At 42.1% G+C, this 16538-nt stretch overlaps 1 long non-coding RNA gene across 1 annotated transcript in view; it reads right to left on the reverse strand.

Annotated features, from left to right (window-relative positions):
- Positions 1 to 2273: 2273 nt before the first annotated feature.
- LOC111775488 (uncharacterized) overlaps positions 2274 to 16538 on the reverse strand; it is a 68850-nt gene continuing 54585 nt past the window's right edge. Inside the window, exons 2-3 of the long non-coding RNA XR_011422680.1 lie at positions 8646 to 8727; positions 2274 to 2515 (exon numbers count right to left, since the gene is read on the reverse strand). This is a non-coding gene — a long non-coding RNA (uncharacterized lncRNA). The remainder of the gene's footprint in view (positions 2516 to 8645; positions 8728 to 16538) is intronic.

Genomic DNA, 16538 nt, shown 5'->3' on the forward strand with positions numbered 1-16538 from the left:
ACCACATTGGCAACCAAGAGCAATAATGTGATAATGAATCCACAATTCTATCTCCAGGCTGTTATATCATTATTTGTTGTATTAATAATACTAATAGCCAGCATGTATTGAGTTCCTGTTCTCAGGAACTGTTAGAGCTGTTAGAGATTGTGATATGAGCTTTAGGTGTATTATTTTAGCTAATAACTGCAACAGTTTTACAAATTGCAAAACTGAGAACTAGAAAAGTTAACTAACTTTCCCAAGCCCACACAATTCTGCTAGGAATGGGCAGAGCCAGGATCTAAACCAGGTCTACCACTTTCCAAAGGCTGTGCTCAGAACTAGAGCCCAGGAGATTCTTTTTTTCTAAAGCCCAGGAAAGCTCTTCTTTAGGCCTACAAACAAGAAAAACAAGTGAAATCAGCAATGAGAAAACATCACCCATCCCTCTGGTTGGCAAAAATTAAAAAGAGTGATATCATCTAGTGCTGGCAAGATTGTCAGAAACAGACGTTCTCACACTGGATAGGAGTGAGAAATGCAGTCATGGTTTTGGAGAGTAAACTGGAAATATCTATTAAAACACACACGTCTTTTTGCCCAGGAATCGCACTTTGGTAAATCTTATGCTATAAAAGCTAAGGACATCAATATGTACAGATGTACACACAAGAATATTTTTAGTGTCAAAGACTCAGAGGGGAAACTAAGTGTTTATTCACAAGGAAAAGATTGCATAAAGTTCAATAAGTGCATACAATGGGATATTACGCAACTCTTGAACACAGTGAATGAGATCCACATCCACGTTGCCCGGAAAGATGTCCGTGATGCAGACCGAGTAAGCAAAAGCAAGTTTCATGAAAGTTGTATCGTATTCTTCATTTTTGTAAAAACAAACCAAAAGAGATCAACAGTAAAAGCAACAAATGTGTATATACGTCTACATGGGACGTGGAAGGATATTCACCAGCTGTTGATTGGTTAGTTACCTCGAGGGGGTGAGAAAGAAGAGAACAGGGAAATATTTTTTGCTTTTCATTTATGCAGACTTAGAGTGTGTCATTGTTTCTGAGATCTAAAAAGTTAATCTAGACTTTTTTAAAAAGACATGGATGACAATTTTTAGAACTCAAAAATATGTGAAACATGGTAAATCTGCATAAAGAAAAAAGTGAAAAACATATTGGTTGTTGCTTTTTATTTCTCTCCTGAAACAAGTGACGTTGAGTGACTGGCCCAAATTCTCTCTTCTCATCTTCACTCAGAGTCCTCAGTATCAGACCAACTCTCTGATCATGAGATTCACTGCCCAGTCAGTACAAATGGACCCAGTGCCCACTGTGCGCCACTTGCCTCAATTCCTTAAAACTGGATCCTACTCTCCTTTACTTTGGATCTCCCAGAAGAGGCCCTCAGGTCATTGACTGACATCCCCTGTCCCAAAGACAGTGCAACTCTGGCTCTCCAGTAGACCAACCCAAGCTTAGTAAACATACTGTGGCCTCCTGATGAAACTACTTTTTAAAGACGAAGCTTTAAGGATCATTCTAACCTTTCAGCGGCTGGAAGTAAGGCAGCTAACAAATTCATAAGTATTCTCTTAAAATGCCAATGTTCCTGGGTTATGAGAAAATCAAGCATCCATCCATTAATATAAATTAGGAGTAATGTGATAAACTGAACAAGGAGTAGATTTTGTTTGGAGGGGGCGCTGACAGTAATAACTTTAGAGCATAGGGTCCTTTCTGGAGTGGGGCAGGGTTAGGGATAGGGTTAAGGCACATGAAGAAATTGTGTGCCAAGTAGACTAAGGAAAGGACAAGAGGGAAGAGGATGTTGAACAATCTTTGCCTATTTAAAAAAAAAAATTGGCCTGATTGGTTCTGTATTCCAGAAAAGGAAAGTAACTTCTTTTCTTTTCCTCTGCCTTGCACCAAAGAACTAATCCAGAACTCAGGGTGCTAGTGCGAGGCACCACTATGAGTTAAATAAGCCCTTGTGAAAATATTTCTTGACTCACGAGCTTTAGGAATACCACGTATGTGTGTGAATTTTAAATGAATAAATAAGTGAATGAATGACTATCTTAAGAACGTAGTCACTATATTTTCGTTAGTAATCTATTGGAAAATGTAGGTCAATTTGTTCAATAGAAGACCCCCGGTACCGAATGAAGTTAACGAGTTGTGAGCTAGAGAAAAATTTAGGAAGAAATACCAAGACATAGCACCCTCTGTGTTAGTTTCCTAAGGCTGCTCCAACAAATTACTACAAACTTGGTGGCTTAAAATGACAAAAATTTATTCCCTCAATCTTGAGGGCCAGAAGTCTGAAATCAAGGTGTCAGGGGGCTACACACCCCCTGAAGGCTCTAAGGAAGACGCCTCCCTTGTCTCTTCCATTGCTCGTGGCTCCCAGCAATCCTCCATGTTCTTTGGCTCGCAGCTGCATGGCTCCAATCTCTGCCTCTGTCTTCACACGGCTGTCTTCTCTGTGTGCCTCCTCTGTCCAGATCTCCCTCTTCTTTCTTCTACAAAGACACCAATTACTGGATTTAGGGCCCATCCTAAATCCAGGATGATTTCATCTCCAGATCCTTAACTAATTTCTTCTGCCAAGACCCTATTTTCAAATAAGGTCACATCCCGAGGTTCCAAATGGACGTGAATTCTGGGGAGACACTCCTTAACGCACTATACCCTCCAAACGTGAAGCCAATAAATGTGAATAGGAAAACGAAAGGTGTCATGTACAGGTGTACCCCATTAATACAGTGGAGAATGAGATGCTTCCCACGTCTCATATAGGGAGAAGAAGAGCTTCTAAACCTCAGCAAGGAAACCACAACATAAGCTGCATAGTGTCAACTATTTTTATCATTTAGACTTGAATAAACAGAAAGATAGAGATATTCAAGGAGACCACAGAAGGGAAATTCTGCAAATCTCATGGTATTTTTGGTACCGTCTAAGAAAGAGAATGTTCTGAGTACAATTACCATTACCAGTTACTAGACCAGAATGTCTCATATTGATTTCCACGAAAAACTAATTCTATGGAATAGTAATAGAATTAACATAGTACACACACACACACACAGAGTTTTGTGCTCATCACTCACATAATTGCATTTGTGCGAGCAAAGCTAAGGACTGTCCTTGCCCCATGGTGACACACCATGGGGCAGTGGTTTGGGAGGACTGCCCTAAGCAGCCAGCTGCACTGTGTCTCTCTAACCCCAGGCTCTTTCTGCAGCCCTCAGCTCCTGCAAAATGTGTACACATGCCACATGTTTACAAACTCTTATCAAGAGACTGAAAGTTTCCAACTGTTTAGTCTCTCCATCAGTGACCGGAAGGAAGTAGCTGTGCTCCTAAGTAAGAGAATATTATTCATCCTCACATAGAATTAAACTGCAGAGTATACTTCAAGTCACACAATGAACTTCTTAAATATCTTAAAAATCCTAAAAATGGCATTCGCAAATGTGGGTGCACTCTGAAGCATTCTGAACTTCACCTCTCTGAGGAGTCACTAAGGGTCAAAGAGATTTCTATATGGAGCTCATTGAAAAGTTGGAACTCTGGGCTTCCTGCACACACAGATATGTGCACTCACACACGCACGCACACACGCCATACACTCCTGGCCAGGTTCCACACTCGCCTCTTCACCGCCAGGCACATCTGTTTATAAACAGTAAGAACAAATGGTGCATCAGAGCAGAAACCAATGAAGCCAGGCTGCAAGAACAGAGCAACAGGAATGGGGCAGGAGTGAAACATGGTCAAAACCCCCATACTACTTAGCAAAAATCTGTTACATTTGGGTGTACCTCTACATTTCCAAAGAGTATTCTCACCTATCATCACAATTTAAATCCATTCTCATCACTGACCCTAAACCAGGCCCCAGCAGGGCGAAGCCGGCTCCCTCAGGCAGAGTAACAGCAGGGACAAACTTAGCATTAGTGGTTAGATTGGTCAAGTAAGCTGATGCCTGGGTGGGAGGTGTTTCAGAAAAAAGGTTGTCAGGTCCAGGGGCAGGAGGGAGATTGACATACTAGGCACTAAATAAATGTTTGTTGGATGGATGGATGGATGAACAAAGGGATGAAGGGATTTGTGAAGACAATCCTGGGAAGACAGAGAAGGTTGTTTAAACTTTCAGTGACATAACAAAGTAGTTAATGAGCTCTGTGTTGGACCATGACTTATACAGGTTTACTCTTTATAAAATTAGAACAGGGTTAAGCTGTTAATTACTAAAATCATCAGCTAATTGGAACAATATGTCTTCAGTTCCAACAAGTCACTATGTGTGTTTGGACTCAGGACCCAGATCTATGTGTAAGTATATTACTGTTCCTCAGAAGGTGATTAAGATCCCAGATGCCCCCAAATTGCAGAAAGCTACCTCTAACTTGATGCCCTCTAAGAATACTTCGATAGCTGGTCCCCTGGCTATTGACTAAGCTAAGAATACTTCTCACCTCACACGCGTGTAAATTAAAAAGTACACTGAGCGCTACGCTTTCTGCACGTCCAGTAAACGGGAGAACGGATTGCAAGGTCCCAAAGCCAAGGCCGGGCATCTGGGCTGTGGGTCCTGACTCTGGGCCCGTGATTTGGGGCAAACAGCTTTAGTCTATCTGGATCTTAGTCTTCTCACTAGGAGAACACAGTGTGGTAGATTAGAATAACTTCTTAAATTATATTAAGAAACATTTCTATACAGTGAAAACCAAAAGTAATATAATAATTATCATGTACCTAGGAAACCAAGCTTCACAAATGTATTGGTAGCCCTGTGAAGTGGGCTCATCAAAAAAGGCCCAGATCTATAATAGGAGGCCCAGGGGTGGAGCTAGCTCTGAGGAGCAAGGACACACAGGCCAAGGGCTGGCAATTACAGATACAGAATTTTAGACAGAGAGCTGCCATTTGCAAACAGGTTTTTGAAACGGCACAGACACCTCACCAAGAGGTGACTAAAACGATGTTCAAATGGGACTCTGGACTTCAGCTGAGAACAAAGACTATTATTTGCCCACTCATTCTAAACAGAGGTATAGGGTCATTGAGACACGACTTACGGAGTGTCCCAAAACTTGTTCTGCTACTTTAATCCCATCAACCTCCATGCATAAAAGAAAGACCTGAGATTCTTTAAGATTGGTAGAGAGGATCCCTGTGGAAAGAGATGTCAGAGGGCTGAGCTTCCTCCTCTTCCTTCCTCTCGCCAAGGGTGCTAGGTGCCCCCACTCACTCCCAGAGTGGGCAAGTCCAGCTTCCACAATGAGCATGACATGAGCCCTAAGTCAAGAGGATATGCGGACTAGTAAAGCCAGAGCGTGTCCGTGCTGCCCTGAGGTCAAGGGAGGAGAAGGAACCTCCATGAGAGAGAGGGAGGTAGCAATAGGGAGGTATGTTTCCTACAGCAGAAGGGACTTTGTGGAAGATAACAAGACTTGCGGCATCTGGAAGCGACCGCCTCCGAGAGTTGTCTCTGCCCGGCCGGCGGACCCCAACAGAAAGACCGCGCAGGCGCACTACCAGCAGCACGAGGGAGGACGGCGCGGGATAAGGTATGAAGGGAGGTTCCCTGATGGAGAAGAAGTCTCCAAACAGTCCCAGACGTGCCCCCACAGCATACGAGCATCTGCCACAACCAGAGAGCGCCAACCGGAACCGCAAACTGAGCTGGTCAGGTCCGGTTTTTCTGCCCTGAACTCTCCTTCCTGACCCCGCTTCCTGCTTCCTCTGTGCTGGTGTGTGTGTGGGTGTGTGGGGGTGTGTGGGGGTGTGGGGGGGTGTGTGCGCGCGCGCGCGCGCGTGTGCAGCAGTCTGCCGTCCCTGTGATGCAGGGACAGCACCGAGTACTGAAGAGTACCTCACAAGTTTCGGAGCCTGTAGGTCCAAACACCAGGTACAGTGGGGGACGCGTGAAGGAGAGATTAAAACTTCTGTTTAGATCAGACTGGGCTTTTTAGGAACTTTTAAGGGAGACTATAAACCAATACCTAAAAGTGACAGCAAAAGCCCTGGAATCTGCCCAAAATATCAGCCAGGGGTGGACAAGGGAGATTTCCACATGCACATGTAAAAGAAGTGGTGTCAGAACATCAAATTATTTCGTGATATCTACCCCACCAAGCCCAGTTGTTACATAAATATTTTGCCATATTGTCCTCAGATCCATCCTTTTAATAAATGAAAATTTATACATACAGAGTCCCCCCTTTCCAATACCATTTACCTCCCTCCTTCCCTCCCAGGGAGAAACCTCGATCCTGAAGTTGGGGTGCGTCCTTCCTGCCCGTGTTTTTATATTCTTGTAACGTAATTGTGTATTTGAAACCAGAATATTGTATTTATTTGAAATTTTTGGCATGCCCTCTACGGTGCCTGGTAACTACAATTTCATAGTATAATTTGGCTTCAATAACAGAAGTGAAGGGACGTTTTAAATTCCCTCTCTATGCTTATGTCCCATTAATCACGAATGAAACGCTGCAGCTCATGACATGATAATACCGAGGAGCTGGGCCTGAGCAAGAGGCTGCTCATTAAATGAAGCACCGCAAGGCGCGCGCGCCAGGAGAGAAATGAAATCACGGAGCAGATACAGAAGGCGGCCAGGAGGGGGCGATATCATCCAACAAAAAGTGTGCGCACGCCGGAGTGGCTGCTGTACAGAATTAATTTGGATAATTAGACATAGGCCTCTAACAGAACTTCTCAGTGGGAGAAGGTAAAATTAGAAAACACAAGGCTGATCCTGTGAATTATTTGCCCAGTGTTGCAAAGCTACTTAAGTTACTTCTGCCTTCTACTCCAGCGCCCTGGGGGGGGGTCTGTTAGAAGCCCTGAGAATGTCAGCAAACCAAGAAATCAGAATGGTCTAAATCAGATCGTGCATGATATTTGCACTTTTTATTGAACTTCTTATGATCCCTTGCACCAGTTTCAAGCCCTCATGGTGTTCAACTGGACACTTTGTTCATCATCAAGATGTTATTAGGGCTTGAGGAAAGAACCAGAGATGAAGAATTTGCAAACTGATAAAATTATAAAATTATACTAAAACAGGAGTATTTTTAACCCAAAAAAGAACCTCTACGTTCTCATTCTTTACATTTGTTCTAAGCACAGATTGATAATGTGGATAGTATGGAATTTTTAGAATGATATCTAAGGAACATTCTATTGACCTCCCAGTTTGGATAGAAGCTTGAGTCAGATGAGGAGGGTTTGAAGTCACGAGAAAGCCCAGCGTGGCAGGAGCTAACCTTATAAAGCTGGGCTCGCAAACAGGCCCAGAGCCTATTTTCATCAACAGTGTTATTGGCAGGCCGCCACACTGGTGGTTTACATATCTTCTGAGGGTGTTTCAGAGCACTGAGCAGATGGAAGTGACATCTTCCATTTGGCCTCTTAGTCTGCAAAGCCCAAAATATATACTACTTGGTCTTTTATGAGAAACATTTGCCAACCCCTCCCATAAAACAATGCTTTCCAGTAAAACTTTCTCTGATGATGGAAATGTCCTCTATCTGCACTGTCCAGTACAGCGGCCACTAGCCATGTGTGGCTGTTATCCACTCGGGAGAAATGTGACTAGTGATTCCCATACCGGACAGCAAGTGAAAAGCAGAATTTTTTATTTTAATTTCAGTTAATTGACATTGAAATAGCCACCCGTGGCCAGGAACTTTGAGGAGCTCGTAGTCTAATGGCGGGTTTATCAGTCTCCTGCCTGCCAGCAGTGGGGGGAGTGGGTTGTTTACAGAAACCCGGCTGTGGGACAGCTTTGCCGGAGGGCAGTGGCTCAGCGACCCAGCTTCCCAGGATTGAGGAACTGACAGGCTGGGCTTTGTTTGTGGCCTCAGCATCAGCTGTCTTATGCTGACCAACTTTACCACAACGCTTCCTTCAGAAAGACCACAACTCAAAAGCTCCTCTGAGGAAAAAACAGGAAAGCAGCACCTACTGTGAAAAGCTGTACTTCGTTTCTTTGTCTTATATTTAGCACTGATAGATTTGTATCAGTGTATCATTTAGGAAAACCTTGGCTGCAGGTGACAAAATATCCAACAGTGGCCTAAGCAATCAGAGTTTATGTTTTCACATAACAAGCAGTGTGGAAGCAGAAAGTTTCTGGCATTGGTTCAGGAGTTCAACAGTATCAGAACTGATGTCTCTACAATTCTCTTGAACTTTCTCTCTTGGTTGTAAAATGGCTGCTGACACATTTTAGGAAAAAGAAGTGGGAATAGGTGTTACACCCAATACAGCTGTCCGTTTTATCAGGAAAGTAAAGAATTTCCCGGAAGACACACTGAATATGAACCCTTACCTGACTGTTGTCTAGGAATAACCAGCGCTGGGTCCTACACCTACCGGAGCTGCGAGGTAGGCTGGGAAAGCAGGAATACAGCATCATGCCCATTGGCTTAGCCTGTAATGATTGTCACCTAGGGCTGGGCACACTGGTCCCAAGAAGAAGGGAGTGAGTATCAGGTAGACAACTAAAGGTGCCTACCAACTGTAGTATGGCTTAGGCCCCAAGAGGGCCCTCTGATGACAGTTTTCTAAGACTTCGTGAATAAGTATGTTCATTGTATCCATTCCTTAGTTCAAGAATTATTTGTTGATTACCTGTTGGATGTCAGGCATCGAGCCAGATGGCAGGAAGGGATAGAAGATGAGGTTGGACGTGTTGGCCCAGAATGTGGAGGGTCTGTGTAAAAGCATAAAGGGAAAATTTTGTAAAATAATGTAAAGATTTATGCCAAATAAGCCACAGATTTACATGTTTACTTAGGACTCTCAGTACATCTAACCTCCAAGACGTTCCTGAGTGACTGGGCTCACTGTGACATTTTACTGCATTTCCCTAGACACACTTCTGCTGGATGATTATTTTGATTATTTTTCAATCTCCTGGTAACAAATCTCAGTGACTCCATGTGTAAGAAATGTGCTAGGGCTGTTGTTATTTTTCTATGTAAATCCTCCATTCTGCTGGAGTGGCAGAAACTTTGTCTCAGTGAACTTGCAGTTCTTTAGGGTTGTACCTAAGCCCAGGAAGGGGAGAGGCACCTTTGGAGGGAGGGGAACAGTCTGACCCTTGATGGCATCTGGACACACCAATGACGATTAAGATCAGATCCCATCAGGCACCTGCTTGTTGAAGACACATCCCTCATCTCAGCCTTGTGGTCCCTTCAGGGATGCTGCATGGCTTGTTCTGTGTCTCTATCTAGTGAAGTCATTCTGCAACTCCTCCCCCAACAAGGCAGTTCAGGTGACTTTGTGAGGCTGCTAAGACCCCTTCAGGTTCAATGGTCAATGTGGTCATTTCTACTCTGAGCTCCTGCCCATGTTCTTGAATCCCACAGCTCAAACTGAGGGCTTCGTTGCCCCCTGGGACTCAGGACAGAGGGTGGACATGGGGCCACTTTCTATGACCCCATTTACGTCTGTGTTCTTGAAGCTTCCCTGTTTCTTCCTCTCCCTTGGAAACATTCAGCTGGTAATTTGTTGCTGTTGGTTTTTCTATATGTATTTATAGTAATATATTTTGTCCACAAGTATTTTCCATCCTAAATCATTCAAATTTCCCCAAACCAGAGCCATCCCCAAAAGAGGCAGAAGAAACTACAGGAGTATGTGAGGATTTATCCAAAAAGGGAGAAGAAAAGAAGTCTCCCGTGTCAACCAGTCCCTCTCCTCCAGGGAGACCTGCCTGTTGCCACAGCAAAGCTGTAGGATTGCCCCTCCCTCCATATTAGCTCCACCTGCATGTCTGAGATTGTGCTTCCCCTTGAAATCATCCCTCAACTTCATATGAAAATAATTTACGTGAATATTCACAGCTCATTGTGGATGAAGCACACTCTAAACAAAGGGACAAATGAATTAATGAATTAGGTCTTGAAGGATGAAAGGAGGCTGGAAGATTGAGGAGCTGGAGGAAAGCTGCCAGACAGACAGATGAAAGAGGATAGCCTCAGGTAGGTACGAGCTGGCACTAGGTGTATTTGAAGAATTGCAAGTATTTCACACACAGTCAATTCCTATTATTTGCAGTAGTTACGCTCTGTAAAGTCTCTGCAAACACTGAATTAGCAAATACAGAACCATTGCTCCTAAGGGACAATACAGGGATAGGCTCCTGCGAGCTTGTGGTCACATTTTCATCAACTGATCAATACTTAACCTTCTTTTATCTGTGTTTGTGTTTAAAGACACCTTATTCAATACATATTGTTAATTCGTGAACATTGAACTCACAGCCAACAGCACTATAACTCACGCCTGAACAAAGTTTACCTAACACATGTCTTTTCTCCATAAGGCACATCACAGCCTTCTTGCACTGAGTAACACCCTCTTCCTGCACTTAAGGGCCATTTTAAACAGTGAAATCACCAAGAAAAAGTACAAAAATACAGAAAACATGGCACCAAATAACCCATGAAAAGGACACATTTACAATATGAGTACTGAAACAAGAAGGTAGAGTGTCACCTGGTTTGACCTCAGCTGGGAACAAGCACATGGGGCAATTCAAACTTTTCTGTGCTCTGCACATACGCATGTCCATTCTGACCACCAAAGCACAGCAAGTATTGATTTGGGGATTACCAATAAGTTTTATCATAGGCAAATTTGCAAATACAGTATCCATAAATAAGGAGGATCGACTGGAGCTGGAGCAAAGGGTAGATGCTAGCATGGGCAATTGCTTTGGGCTATGAGGTGAAAGAGGCCAGAAAGCAGGTTGCCAAGGGTCTTGTGTGTCAAACTACTAAGCGTTCCCTCTCTCAGGATGGGGTGTATCAAAGAAGCAGGTTGGAGGCAAGACATTGAAGTGAGTCACTGACCTCAAGGAAGGAATTCTTTGATTTGGGGAACCTGGACACTGCTGGTGGCTGATAGGGAGATGTTATTTTGAGTTTACTCTAATGCATGCCATTCAACCATGCCCTGACTTCATCAAGATCCTAGGGAGAGGCTGGTGTGAAGGTGGCAGCATAGGCAGACTCTGAATTCATCTCCTCCCATGGACACACCACATTTACAACTACTCCTGGAACAGATATCTCCGAGAGGGAAATGAATACTGGATAAAAAGAACCCCCACAACAAGGGACAGTCCTGACTGAGGTGGAAGAGGCAGAAATTCCTTTCTGGAGAGGAAAAAAAGACACCTTTGCAAGCCATGGCACTTCATGGCCATCCAGAAGCAATCCTAAGGTACGCAGCCTTCCGTGGAGGGGGGAGGTCCTGAATAGCAGAGCATTATTGCTATAGGCATCTTTTGGACTCAGCACAACCAAGACAAGTGTCATAATATCTGGCTTTGCTAGCTACTAACAACAATGGGGAACACCCCTAGGAAAGCTATTGGACGCAAAGGGGAAAAAAGCAGTCTCTTAAAGGGCCCACATACAAATTCACCCATTTCAGAAAGCAACCTAAAATCACCAGAAAGAAACGTGCACAATCCTTTGGTGAAAAGAGACTCACCTAATAGGCTCTGGGTGTATCTTGGTGAGACGTGAGACCTCTCCAGGGACTGAGACATTGGCAGCAGCCATTATTGTGACCTAGCACAGTCGTGCTGACACCAATGCTGGCAGACACCGTTGGAGTTCTTCCACAGTCCTGTTAACCAGGATCTGCCCTACCTACTAGGGCACCAATTTAATCCGGCTCAGCCAGGGCAGGCAGCACATGCTGGGGACTGGCCCCACCCAACAGCAAATCCTTGGGCAACTTATGGGCCTGCATAGGCTTGGAGCCTGGATCCACTGCAGGCAGTCGAGTGGGCCCAACTGTGAGGGGCTGGATGTGCACAAGCAGCAGGTGGAGTGTGTGGGGCATTGGTGGAGTGTGCGGGGCCTCTGCAATGGGCCAACTGGGTCCGCTTCAGTGGGTCAGGGAGCATGCATGGGGCAGGACTCTGTTGACAGGGTGTGTTGCCCTGTGGGTAGTGGGGATTTTCAGCTGCAGAAGACTTGTGCTTCTCAAACAGCCACATAGGGGATCAGCCCCACCTTCCAAAGCCTGAAACAGTTGGGTGCTCTCATTGCCTGGGGCCAGCCCCAATCAGCTGCAATCCTGAGACAGCTGACGAGAGTCTTGCCGGCCAAAGCCCTACAGCAATTGTAAGCCCCTGAGCCTAACAACCAGGCATGCTGGGGGCCTACTCACTTAACAGGAAAACTGCAACAGTAATGTGCTGTTAGACCTTGCAGCCAACTGTGCTGGGGCTCTGCATGCCCAATAAAGTGACTGAAGGGACCATAGCAGCCACATGCAGCTAAGCATTATGACCAGCCATCCCAGGGGACAGCCTAGCCTCCCTGGGCACTTGCAGCAAGAGCAACTATGCCACAACAGAAGGAGACACGTAGTCCACCTGGGTTACTCCTGGAACATTTGTAACTGGTAACGAGAGGGATGCACACTGCTGGGCCTCATAAAGCATCTCTTACATAAGGCCACCTCTCCAAGATCAGGAGATGTAGCGGATCTACCTAATATATAGATATAAGCACAGAGAAAAAGGCAAAGTGAGGAGGCAAAGAAATATGTTCCAAGTAAGAGAACAGGACAAAACCGCAGAAAAAGAACCAAATGAAACAGAAATAAACAATCTACCTGACAAAGAGTTCCAAAAAATCATAAGAATGGTCACTGATCTTGGGAGAGGAAGGACGAACTCAATGAGAACTTCAAGAAAGAATTGGAAAATATAAAAAAGAACCAATCAGAAATGAAGAATACAATACTGGAAATGAAAAGTTCACTAGAGGGACTCAATAGCAGAGTAGATGATACAGAAGAATGGATCAGCAAGCTGGACAAAAGACTAGAGGAAATCACCCAAGCTGAATAGGAAAAAATCTACAGCCAAGGATATTCTGCCCGGGGAGGTTATCATTCAGAATGGAAGAAGAGATAAAGAGTTTCCCAGACAAGCAAAAATTAAAGGAGTTTATCACCAAGAAGCCACTCTTACAAAAAGTGCTACAGGGACTTATTTAAGTGGGAAAGAGAAGACCACAAATAGGAACAAGAAAATTATTTTTTAAAAACCGATAAAATCACTGGTGAAGGCAAAAATACAGTAGATATCAACCACCTATGAAGCTAATATGAAGGTCAAAAGACAAAAGTGCTAAAATTACCCATTTCAATGATAAGAGGATAATGGATACGTACAAACAAAAAAAAGAGGTTAGATATGATATCAAAAACATAAATTGTGGGAAGAGGGGAGTAAAAGAATAGAGCTTTTAGTAAGAGGTCCAACTAAAGAGACCATCAACTTAATGTAGATTGCTGTATACATAGGTTATTATATATGAACCTCATGGTAATCACAAACCAGAAACCTATAATAAATACACAAAAAATTAAGAGAAAGGAACCCAAAGATAATGCCAAAGAAAGGCATCAAACCACAAGGGAAGAGAACAAGAGAAGGCGAAAGGAACAGAGAAGAACTACTAAAACACCCAGAAAAAAGTAATAAAATGGCAATAAGTACATACTTATCAATAACTACTTTAAATGTCAACGGACTAAATACTCCAATCAAATGCCATAGGGTGGCTGATTGGATAAAAAATAAAGCAAGACCCATATATATGCTGCATACGGGAGACACCCTTCAGACCTAAAGACACTCACAAACTGAAAGTGAAGGGATGGAAAAAGATACTCCATGCAAATAGCAATGAAAAGAAAGCTGGGGTAGCAATCCTTATATAAGACAAAAAAGACTTTAAAACAAAAACAAGAGACAAAGAAGGGACTACATAATGACAAAGGGAACAATCCAACAAGAGGATATAGAACTTGTAAATATCTATGCATTCAACAAAGGAGCAACTAAGTATATAAAGCAATTATTAACAGACATAAAAGGAGAAATAAACAGTAACACAATAATAGTAGGGGACTTTAACACTCTATTTACATCAATGGATAGATCATCCCAACAGCAGATAAATAAGGAAACATTGGCCTTAAATGACACATTAGACCAGATGGATTTAGTAGATATACACAGAACATTCCTCCAAAACCCACAGAATACACATTCTTTTCAAATGCACATGGAATATTCTCCAGGAATGATCACATATCAGCCCACAAAACAAATCTCAATAAATTAAAGAAGACTGAAATAATACCAAGCATCTTTTCTGACCATAATGGTATAAAACTAGAAATCAACTACAGGAAGAAAATTGGAAAAACCAAAAATATGTGGAGATTAAACAAAATGCTACTGAACTACAACTGGGTCAATGAAGAAATCAAAGGAGAAATAAAAAATACCTGGAGACAAATGAAAATGAAAATACAACATGTCAAAGTTTATGGGATACAACAAAAGCTATTCTAAGAGAGAAGTTTATAGCAATACAGGATTACCTCAACAAACAAGAAAAATCTCAAATAAACAGTATAACAGTGCACCTAAAGGAACTGGAAAAAGAAAAACAAACAAAGCCCAAAATTGATAGAAAGAAAGAAAGAATAAAAATCAGAGCAGAAATAAATGAAACAGTGACTAAAAAAATAGAAAAAATCAATGAAACCAAGAGCTGGTTCTTTGAAAAGATAAATAAAATTGACAAACCTTTAGCTAGACTCACCAAGAAAAAAAGAGGGAAGGCTGAAATAAATTAAATCAGAAATGAAAAAGAAATCACAATAGACACCTCAGAAATATAAAAGATTAGAAGAGAATACTACAAAAAGCTATATGCCAACAAATTGGATTATCTAGAAGAAATTGATAAATTCTTAAGATCATACAACCTTCCAAAACTGAATCAAGAATAAATAGAGAATTTGAATAGACTAATCACCAGTAAGGAGATCAAAACAGTAATCAAAAACCCCCCAAAATATAAAAGTCCAGGACCAGATGGCTTCCCTGGTGAATTCTACCAAACATTCAAAGAAGATTTCATACCTATCCTTCTCAAACTCTTCCAAAAAATTGAAGAGGGGAGAAAGCTTCCTAACTCATCCTACAAAGCCAACATTATCCTGATACTAAAACCAAACAAGGACAACACAAAAAGAAAATTACAGTCCAATATCACTGATGAACATCAATGCAAAAATCCTCAACAAAATACTAGCAAATCAAATATAACAATATATTAAAAAGATCATACACCTGATCAAGTGGAATTTATTCCAGGAATGCAGGGATGGTTCATCATCCACAAATCAGTCAATGTGATACACCACATTAACAAAATAAAGAATAAAAGTAACATGATCGTCTCAATAGATGGAGAGAAAACATTTGACAAGGTATAGCATCCATTTATGATAAAAACTCTGAATGAAATGGGTATGAAAAAAAGTACCTCAAGATAATAAAGGCCATATATGACAAACCCACAGCTAAGACCATTCTCAATGGAGAAAACCTGAAACCTATCCCTCTAAGAACAGGAACCACACAAGGATGCCCACTTTCACCACTCTCATTTAACATAGTATTGGAAGTCCTAACCAGAGCAATCAGGCAATAAAAAGAAATAAAAGGGATCCAGATTGGAAAGGAAGAAGTGAAGCTGTCACTCATTGCAGAGGACAGGATTTTATTTTATTTATCTATTTTTTAAAGGTATGCATTTTTTTGGTAAGGAAGATTGGCCCTGAGCTAACATCTGTCGTCAGTCTTCCTCTTTTTTTTTTCTTCCCAAATCTCCAGTACATAGGTGTATATCCTAGTTGTAAGTCATTCTAGTTCTTCTATGTGGGATGCCACCACAGCATTTCTTGATGAGCAGTGTGTAGGTCTATGCCCAGGATCCAATCCAATGAGCTCCAGGCCTTCAAAGCAGAGCACTCAAACTTAACCACTCAGCCATGGGGCCACCCCTTAAATGATTTTGTATAAAGAAAACTCTAAATAGTCCACTAAAAAACTTTTATAAATAATAAATGAATACAGTAAAAGTTGCAGGGTATAAAATCAACATGCAAAAATCAGTTGCATTTCTATGCACTAACAATGAAGTAGCAGAAAGAGAAATTAAGAATACAATCCATTTATAATCACAACAAAAAGAATAAAATACCTAGGAATAAACTTAACCAAAGAGGTGAAAGATCTGTACACAAAAAACTATAAAACATTGTTGAAAGAAATTGAAGAAGACACAAAGAAATGGAAAGGTATTCCATGCAATTGGATTGGAAGAATTAACATAGTTAAAATGTCCATACTTCTTAAAGCAATCTACAGAGTCAGTGCAATCCCTATCAAAGTTCCAACAACATTTTCATAGACATAAAACAAAGAATCCTAAAATATATATGGAACAACAAAACACCCCATTAGCCAAAGGAATCCTGAGTAAAAGATCAAAGCTGGAGGTTTCACACTCCCTTATTTCAAAATGTACTACAAAGCTATAGTAACCAAAACAGCATCATATTGGCACAAAAACAGACACACAGATCAATGGAACAGAATCAAGAAACCAGAAATAAACCACA

This window comes from Equus caballus, chromosome 10 (genome assembly GCF_041296265.1).
Source record: "Equus caballus isolate H_3958 breed thoroughbred chromosome 10, TB-T2T, whole genome shotgun sequence".
NCBI classification, from domain to species: Eukaryota; Metazoa; Chordata; class Mammalia; order Perissodactyla; family Equidae; genus Equus; species Equus caballus.